Source organism: Leptonychotes weddellii, chromosome 5 (assembly GCF_054177405.1).
Source record: "Leptonychotes weddellii isolate Sample4059 chromosome 5, ASM5417740v2, whole genome shotgun sequence".
NCBI classification, from domain to species: Eukaryota; Metazoa; Chordata; class Mammalia; order Carnivora; family Phocidae; genus Leptonychotes; species Leptonychotes weddellii.
This window is the reverse complement of record NC_138373.1, coordinates 14,723,750-14,734,274: the sequence shown is the minus strand read 5'-3', so window position 1 is coordinate 14,734,274 and position 10,525 is coordinate 14,723,750.

Genomic DNA, 10,525 nt, shown 5'->3' with positions numbered 1-10,525 from the left:
AAATAAAAATAAAAAATTCTTCTCCCAGAATATGGAGGCACCAAATTAGTTCTAGATGACAAGGATTATTTCTTACTTAGAGATGGTGACATTCTTGGAAAGTATGTGAACTGAAATCATTATTAAAATGGCACAAAGTGAAGCTGCCCATTCCAGTGAAGTTGTGAAATCTTTCATCATGTAAATATTTTTCATTTCTCTCTTTTATAATAAACTAATGGTATCCAAACTAATGATATCCAGTGTCTCTAAAATTTAGTTTTAGTGTACTGATATAGACATTAGCAAATAAAAAAAAATAAAACACATTTGTTGTGAGCCACTGAAATTTTGGGATGGTTGTTACTGCAGCATAATTTGATCCTAGCTGACTGATAAAAGCTCCCTCCATGTTGCAGAGATTCTCTATTCAGTTCTCCTTTCCTATTTTTTTTAAAGATTTCATTATTTATTTGAGAGAGAGAGAGCACAGAGGGAGAGTGTGAGGGAGAAGCAGATTCCCCACCCAGCAGAAAGCCTGATGTGGGGCTTGATTCCAGGACCCTGAGATCATGACCTGAGCTGAAGGCAGAAGCCTAACCAACTGAGCCACCCAGGCGCCCCGTGGTTCTCCTTTCCTATCATCAAGACAATGACATACCAAAATGAGCTGCAGTGGCTCTCTAAGGTCTGAGGCTTGCCCCTTGTTTAGAGATATTTACCCTCAGGTCCAGTGAGCCTTCTTGATTCTTGCTGGTTCTTGGCAACTTGTGGTAGCTGCTTATGTGAACTAGAAAGACATCTGGGGGATGGGGCCCCAGACCTTCTAGCATCAACTTGGTGCCTAGTAAATGCTAATCTCACATATGTCCTAAGACCACAATGGCACCATTACAAGGGACTTGTCCAAAAGGAAAAACAATAAAACCCAAACTTGCCTTAATTGCATGGATGTCTGCCCTTCTGAGAAGCCCCAACATAATGGATAATAAGTGGAAATTCTGTATTTTTGCCTATGGGTACATCTGCATGAAACAGAGACCCAAACTAACCATGGCTTACACAAGGTAGGAGTTTATTTCTCTCTTACATAAAAGTCCAAATTAGTATGGTGGGTCTTTGCATGAAGTCATCAGGACCAATGAATAATAATAAAAAATAATAATAATTTTTAAAGGTTTTATTTATTTGACAGAGAGAGAGCACAAGCAGGGGGAGTGGCGGGCAGAGGGAGAAGGAGAAGCAGACTCCCAGCTTAGCAAGGAGCCCAATGTGGGGCTCAATCCCAGGACTCTGGGATCATGACCTGAGCCAAAGGCAGACACTTAACCAACTGAGCCACCCAGGCACCCCAATAATAAATTCTTTTATTTATCTTATTGCCGTTCCATCCCTGGGATATTGCCCTCACCCACATGGTCTAAGATGGTCCATCACCACTTCCACAGTTTAGCCCTTGTGAAGCAGAAAAGTGAAGGGGATGGCTTGTCCTTTACCCTAAATTGCAGAAGTTGCACTGAGAATTTCTGCTGTAATCCTATTGACCAGAATGTAGTCACATGGCCAAGAAATACAATCTTCACCCTGGGCAAGCTTTTTGTCTGGATAAAAGTTCTAGGGGACCTGGGGAACTATTCCCAGGAAACAAGCTAACTTTGGAAGGATGAATATTGGGGGACCATCAGCAGTCACAGCCACACACTAGCCGTGTTAACCCATCCCAATTGTATTAATTTCCTATTACTCCTGTTACAAAGTACTACAAATGTAGTGGCTTAAAACAACACACATTTATGCTTTTACAGCTCCGGAGATCAGAAATCCAATATTAGTTCACTGGGCTAAAGTCAAGGAGTTGGCAGGGCTGACTCCTGCTGGAGGAACTGTTTGCTTGCCTTTTTCAGCTTCTGTTGGATGTCTGCATCCCTGACTAGTGGCCTCATCCTCCACTTCAAAGAACATTTTCCATGCTCAGCTTCCGTTGTCACATCACCTTCTGCTCTGATTCTGACCTTCCTGTCTCCCTCTTTTTTTTTTTTTTAAGATTTTATTCATTTGCGAGAGAGAGAATGAGAGCACAAGAGGGAGGAGGGTCAGAGGGAGAAGCAGACTCCCTGCTGAGCAGGGAGCCCGATGCGGGACTCGATCCCGGGACTCCAGGATCATGACCTGAGCCGAAGGCAGTCGCTTAACCAACTGAGCCACCCAGGCGCCCTTCCTGTCTCCCTCTTATAAGGATGCTTCTGATTACTTTGAGCCCATCCAGATACTGCAGGATAATCTCCCATTTTACAATTCCTAATTACATCTGCAAAGTCCCTTTTGTCATCTAAGGCAACATTCTCAGGTTCCGGGGATTAGGATGTGGACATGGTTAGGGGGCCATTGTTTAGCCTACCATACCGCCCCATTCCACATTTAAGTCATTCTTCATATATTCATAAAATACTGAGCAAGAGTTATGTACCTGATATTATGGAAAGTGCTGGAGAAATAGAGGTGAAAATACAGACAAGGTCTCTGCCTTTCGTGGAGTTTTTATTTTAGTGGAAAGGACAAGTAAAGAAATAACTAAGATATTCCAAAACCATGACATGTATGACAAAAAATGGCAAGCGGTTTGGAGATGGGTGTGCTAACAGGTAGTCAGGAATGGCTTCTTAGAGAAGGTGACTAATCCAAAGGACAGACCTGAGAGCTCAGGGCAGAACAGAGCCCTGGAGGATTCCTTCTAGAACTGGAAACCTAAGGGAACTTGCTCAGCTGGATTTTGGAATTGCTTTGGATCAGTGATTCCTTTTTACCTTCCATTTCTCCCCATTTTGAACCAGAATGTCTATAACTATTATCCTATGCATGTCCCACCATTGCACATTGGGAGTACATGACTCGTTTAGTTTCATAGGTCCACAGATGGCAGGAATTGTGCTCTAGGAAGGATTATACCCAGAGCCTCATCTGCATCTACTTTTAGATAATGAGATTTAGGACTTTGGACTTGATAAGATTTGTATGAGATTTTTTTGGACTCTGACTTGATGCTGTAATGGGATGAGACTTTTAGGGACTTTGGGAGGAAGTGAATGTATTTTGCTTGTGGAACAGACAAATCTTTGAGGGCTAGAGGGTGAACTGTAGTAAGGAGAATAATGGCCCCTAAAGATTCCATGCCCTAATTTCTATGAATATGTTACCTTACATGACAAAAGGGACTTTGCACATGTAATTAAGTTTACTAATTGGTTGACCTTAAGATAGGGAGAGTATCCTGAATTATTCAGGTGGACCCAATGTGATTACATGAACTCTGAAAGCAGAGAAGCTTCTCCAGCTAGCAACAGAAGAGGAAGACAGAAGTCAGAGAAATTTGAAAGAGGAGGATTTGATGTGCCATTGCCAGTTTTGAAGGGATCCCAGCCAAGGAATGTAGATGGCGTTTAGAAGCTGAGATCAACCTCTGACTGACAGCCAGGAAAGAAAACAGGGACCTGAGTTCTCCAGCCAAATGGGACTGAATTCTGTTAATAGCCTGGGTAAGTCTGAAAGTGGACTCTATGCGAGAGCCTCCAGATAAGAACCCAGACTGGCCAAGACCTTGACTTCAGTTTTGTGAGACCCTAAGTAGAGGACCAAGCTGAGTCAGCCTGGACTTCTGACCTATAGAACTATGAAATAAGAAATGAGTGGGGCGCCTGGGTGGCTCAAGTAGGTTAAGCATCCGACTCTTGATTTTAGCTCAGGTCATGATCTCGGTGTTGGGATCGTCCTCATTGGGGAGTCTATTTCTCCCTCTGCCCCCTGTTGGTGCGCGCTCTCTCTCTCTCTCAAATAAATAAATAAATCTTAAAAAATGGGTTTTGTTTTTAAGATGCTAAGTTTGTGGATATTTAATATGCAGGAATAGAAACCTAATACAGTATGACTGGAGCTGAGACTTGAATGAAGAGAAAGAGCATCATGGATGGGCAAATCTGGGGCAGTGTGTTCCTTCCCCAGGGAGGAGCAAGTGCAAAGGCCCCAAGCCTGGGAAGAAACAAATTTGTTTGCTGGAGCTTGCTGAATAGGAGTAGGTAGATGAGGTCAGAGCAGGGCTAGGGACTGAAAGGAAGGCAGGCTCCAGGTGGAGGGATTTCTGTTGAGAGGGGACTATGTGTAGATAATTGAGAACTGGCCTCTAAATCTTGGTTGAATCCAGAATCACTGCCCCGCCTACAAAGCTTGCTGCCTTCCCCTATCTCATCCTCAACCCTGGTCCTGGAGCATTCTCCTGTGAGAAGCCCGTAATTTATCCAGCCATTTGGCTGGGTAGGGGGTGATGACTGTGGTCTATAGTACAGACTGATGAGGGATACCAGCTGCTGCTCCAGCAGCAGGGCCTATGATTTGGCATTCCCAGGATGTACTCACTACCTGGGACAGTCCTGGTAGAGAGCCAGGGAGGTAAAGGAAGTTAGGGCGGAAGAAAAGTGAAGGCCAGAAGTTAGACCAGACATTATCCAGATAATAAAACTGGACAAAGACATCACAAGAAAAGAAAACTACAAGTGTATTTCTTACAAAAATCCTCAACAAAATACTAACAACCCAAATCTAGTAATATATAAAAATTATTAGGGGCGCCTGGGTGGCTCAGTCGTTAAGCGTCTGCCTTTGGCTCAGGTCATGATCCCAGGGTCCTGGGATCGAGCCCCACATCGGGCTCCCTGCTCCGCGGGAAGCCTGCTTCTCCCTCTCCCACTCCCCCTGCTTGTGTTCCCTCTCTCGCTGTCTCTCTCTCTGTCAAATAAATAAATAAAATCTTTAAAAATAAATAAATAAAAATTATTATACAGCATTACCAAGTGGGATTTTTCTCAGGAATGCAAGGTTGGTTTAACATCCAAAATCAATTAACGTAATTAAAAAAAAAATTTTTTTTTTAAGTAACCTCTACACCCACTGTGGGGCTCAAACTCATGACCCTGAGATCAAGAGCTGAAAGCTCTTCCAACTGAGCCAGCCAGACATACTTCAATTAATGTAATTCTGAATATTTTTAAAAGATTTTATTTATTTATTTGAGAGAGAGCACGAGTGGGGTATGGTGTAGGGACAGAGGCAGAGGGAGAAGCACACTCCCCACTGAGCAGGGAGCTGGACCTAGGGCTCGATCCCAGGACCCTGAGATCATGACCTGAGCTGAAGACAGATACTTAACCAGCTGACCCAGGCATCCCTAAATAGATTTTTTTTTTAAGATTTTATTTTTATTTATTTGAGAGAGAGAGAACACCTGAGAGGGGATAGGGTCAGAGGACGAAGCAGACTCCCTGCGGAACAGGAAGCCCGATGCGGGACTCGATCCAGGTACTCCAGGATCATGACCTGAGCTGAAGGCAGTCGCTTAACCAACTGAGCCACCCAGGCGCCCAAGATTTTTTAAATCCCAAATTCATGGGTCAGAGGATTTAATATTCTTAAGATGGCAATACTTCTCAAATTGATCTACAGATTCAATGCAATCCCCATCAAAATCCTAGCTTCTTTTTTATTTTTCACAAAAATTGGCAAGCAGATCCTAAAATTCATATGGAAATGCAAGGAATCCAGAAAAACTTGAAATAGAGGAATAAGTTGGAGGAATCACAGGTCTTGATAAAACTTACTACAAAGCTACAATAAGCAAAATAGTGTGGTACTAGCATAAAGAAAGTAGAGATAGATGATAGATAGACAGATAGATAGATAGCTATGTATATCTTCATGGAATACAATTGAGATTCCAGAGATAAACGATGTGTACAGTTATTTTCAACAAGGGTATCAAGAGAATTCAATGGAGAAAGAACATTCTTTTTAACTAATAGTGCTGGGATAATGGGATATGCATGTGCAAAAGAATGAAATCAGGGGCGCCTGGGTGGCTCAGTCATTAAGCGTCTGCCTTCGGCTCAGGTCATGATCCCAGAGTCCTGGGATCGAGCCCCGCATCGGGCTCCCTGCTCCGTGGGAAGCCTGCTTCTCCCTCTCCCACTCCCCCTGCTTGTGTTCCCTCTCTTGCTATGTCTCTCTCTGTCAAATAAATAAATAAAATCCTTAAAAAATTTTTAAAAAAAAGAATGAAATCGGACCCCTCTCTCAAACACATACAAAGGTTAGCTCAAAATGGATCCAAGATCCAAATATAAGAACTTTTAGCTATAAAACGTTTATAGTTTTTTTTTTAAAGATTTTATTTATTTGAGAGAGAGAATGAGATAGAGAGAGAGAGCATGAGAGGGGGAGGGTCAGAGGGAGAAGCAGACTCCCCGCTGAGCAGGGAGCCCGATGCGGGACTCGATCCCGGGACTCCAGGATCATGACCTGAGCTGAAGGCAGTCGCTTAACCAACTGAGCCACCCAGGCGCCCCAAAACGTTTATAGTTTACAAAAAATTTTTATAAATTTTTAAAAAGGATTTATTTATTTTTAGAGAGAGAGAGAGAGCACATGGGGTTGGGGAGGAGGGGCAGAAGGAGAGGGAGAGAATTCTCAAGTAGACTCCCTGCTGAGTGTGGAGCCAGTCGTGGAGCTCCATCCCAGGACCCTGAGATCATGACCTGAGCCAAAATCAAGAGTTGGACACTTAACCGACTCAGCCACCCAGGTGCCCCGAAAGTTTTCTAAATTTTAAGCTTATAAGTTTATAACTAGGTTGTAAACTTTATGTTTCTAACATTCTTAGATAAAAAGAGGCACAAATCTTCATGAACTTAGATTAGGAAATGGTTTCTTATGTATGGCTCACAAAGCACAAGCAACTAAAGAAAAAAATAGATAAATGAGATATCCTCAAAATTGAAAACTTTTGCGCTTCAAAGGGCACCCAGAAAGTACAAGGACAATCCACACAATGAGAGAGAATTTTTGCAAATCATAGGAAACTTCTATGTAGAATACAGAAACACTTTTGCCACTCCACAGCAAAAAGTCAAATAGTCCAATTAAAAAATGGGTAAAGAACTTGAATAGACATTTATCCAAAGATGATGTACAAATGGCCAAAAAGCACACAAGATGTTCAACATCGGTTTCCATCAAGGGAATGCAAATCACAACCACAAATTCACACCCACTAGGATGGCTATAATAAAAAGACAGATAATAGCAGCTGTTGGTAAAGGTATGAAGAAATTAGAACAGTCATACCCTGTTGGTGGGAATGTAAAATGGTGCAGCCACTTTAGAAAACATTCTGACAGTTCTTCAAACAAGAGAATTGAAACACATGTCCATGTCCAGGGACACCTGGGTGGCTCAGTCGGTTAAGCTTCTGAGCTTCAGCTCCTGTCATGATCCCAGGGTCCTGGGATCGAGTCCTGCATTGGGCTCCCTGCTCAGAGGGGAGCCTGCTTCTCCCACTGCTTGTGTGCACTCTCTCTCTCTGACAAGAAAGAAAGAAAGAAAGAAAGAAAGAAAGAAAGAAAGAAAGAAAGAAAGAAAGAAAGAAAGAAAGAAAGAAAGAAAAGGAAGGAAGGAAGAAAGAAAGAAAGAAAAAGAAAAACATGTCCACATAAAAACTTGTACATGAATGTTCATAGCAGCATTATTCACAGTAGACAAACAATGGAAACCCAAATGTGCATCAAGTGATGAATGGATTAGAACATGTATCTCCATGGGGTGCCTGGATGGCTCAGTTGGTTAAGCGTGGGACTCTTGACTTTGGTTCAGGTCATGATCTCAGGGTTGTGAGATCAAGCCCCTCATTGGGCTCTTGCACTGGCTGTGGAGCCTGCTTAAGGTTCTCTCTCTCCCTCTCTGCCCCTCCCTCTCTCAAAAAAATAAATAAATAAAAAATAAGCGAAAAACATGTATCTCTATACAATGGAATATTATTCAGCAGTGAGGAAGAATGAGTACTGACACGTCCTACAGCATGGCTGAACCTTGAGAACATCGTGGGAAGTGAAAGAGGCCAGTTACAAAGACCACATATTGTATGATTCTGTTTGCACGAATTGTCCACAAGAGGCAACTCCAGAAAGATAGAAAGTAGATTAGTGATTGACCAGGGCTGAGGGAAAGGAAATGGGGTTGGGGACAATAGGGAGTGACAGCTAATGGGTGTGGAGTTTCTTTCAAGCGGGTGAAACTATTCTAAAATTAGATTGTTCGATAACCCTGTGAATATACTAAAAACCACTGAATTGGATATTTGAAACGGATTAATTTTATGGCATGTAAGTATTATCTTAATAAAGCTGTTAAAATAATTTTTTAGAAAAGTCAGACCGTCGGGGCGCCTGAGTGGCTCAGTCGTTAAGCGTCTGCCTTCGGCTCAGGTCATGATCCCGGGGTCCTGGGATCGAGCCCCGCATCGGGCTCCCTGCTCTGCGGGAGGCCTGCTTCTCCCTCTCCCACTGCCCCTGCTTGTGTTCCCTCTCTCGCTGTGTCTCTCTCTGTCAAATAAATAAATAAATAAAATCTTTAAAAAAAAAAAAAGTCAGACCATCTGAGTCCTTAAGGAGCGGGAACTGGGGTATAGGATGCCTGGGGTAGCAGAGAAGGGGGACCAAGGCATGGGTGTGCTGTCTGGTCTCAGAAAGGGAAGAGAGGCTGTGGATTCCTTCTAAACATCCATGGGACCCACTTCATCCTTCATTGTAGATAGATACCCATGGGTATCTATTGATTAATTAGGGTATATGGATCTTGCTCAAGGTCACAAAGCAAGTTGGTAGTAACCAAAATCCCCCTGTTTCCAATACCCCAGTCCAGTCTGTTTCTTTCCTGGACCCTGTCAGTCTTTGGTTCCAGCCTGGACAGGCAGAAAGCCTGGGGTCAGTGCTTGTCCTGCTTTGGGCAGTGAATGTCCTTGGCCAAACTGGTGTCTCTTCCTGCAGCCACGACACCCTGCTCCCTGCTGTTGCCATGTGGCCCCCTTGTCCTGAGATGGAGAGCAGGAATAAGAATGCTTTCTAAAGCTAATGTCTGAGGACCAGGCGCGACAACTGTGAGTGAGGTCCCTGATGTCAAGGGAATACTTGATACTTCTGTTCCTGGAGCTACTGGGGTTCACAGTCCTGACACTGCCAGCTGCAAAGTCCCCTATGACTGGCCTGTGGGCCTGGAGAGGGGCTGCCCACTGGTCACTTCCTGAGGCTGCCAACTTGGTCTGGAGTTGGTAAGAGCAAGTCTAGAGATAAGAGCATGGAAAGGAGGATCTGGTTCACTCTGACCTTTGGCTTCATTTTGGCTCATAAATCAGGAAGGCCCTAGTGGCTGGACTTTATAATCCAAAATCAGTTCTTGAGTGTCCTTCTAAGAATATTCTATAGGAATTTGAGTACTAAGGTGTAATTAAGCCCAGATGGGAGTATACTAATTACACTGCTTTGCACTTTATTTTTTTCACTTGACATATTTTTGGGATATCTTTCAACAACATGGGTTAATAAGCCTCATTTTTTAAAAAAATAGCTGCAGAATATATTTTACAGCGGCTAGCCTTATTTAATTAGTCTTTTGCTAATGGACATTTAGGGTATTCCTGGTTATCACAAATTTTGCTGCACTGAACATTCTTTTCTTTTTGTTTAAGATTTTATTTATTTGACAGAGAGAGACAGCGAGAGAGGGAATACAAGCAGGGGGAGTGGGAGAGGGAGAAGCAGGCTTCCCACAGAGCGGGGAGCCCAATGCGGGGCTCGATCCCAGGACCCCGGGATCATGACCTGAGCTGAAGGCAGATGCTTAATGGCTGAGCCACCCAGGCGCCCCTGCCCTGAACATTCTTATCTTCAATTTTGCCGATGGAACATGGAAGTGGAAAAAGAACTCTGTGGTGTAATTCTTTGACGTGTGCTTGCCAAGTTATAGAGTATATGCATTTAACTTTTTAATAAACATGATCAAATCATCTTCCCAAAAGGTTATACCAATTCACATTAAACATGGGCCTTCTTTTTTTTCTTTAAAAAGTTGTGTAGCCTTCCAGAATATGGATATGACTATAATTTAACAGCCTATCTTTCTCCACTGATTTAAATAATCACATTTATCGTAAACTAAATTCCCAGAAATAGGGCAGTTTCTAAACCTTTCTCCCCCACCCCATTGGCTAATGGATTCTTGTGCCAGTAATAACCTGTTTTAACTTCAGTGTGTTGCTATTTATCTAGTATGTCAGATACATCACCTCAAATATGTATTACATAGAATTTTGGGCTTTTAAGTTCTATTAAAAACCTTTTTGGGGGTGCCTGGGTGGCTTAGTCTGTTAAGCCTTCACCTCTTGATTTAGGCTCTGGTCACAATCTCAGGGATCGAGCCCCAAGTCGGTCTTCATGCTCAGTGTGGAGTCGGCTGGAGATTCTCTCCTCTCTCTCTGCCGCTCTGCCCCCTCCCCACTCACGCATGCCCTCTCTAAAATAAACAAACAAACAATCTTTAAAAAAACAAAAAACCTTTTTGGATGACAATGACTCTAAGGATTAAACTAGGAAGAATCAACATTTTTAATGTCTTTCCATTCAGGTACATGGTATGTCTCCATTCAGTTAGGGTTTATAACCTAATAACTCCA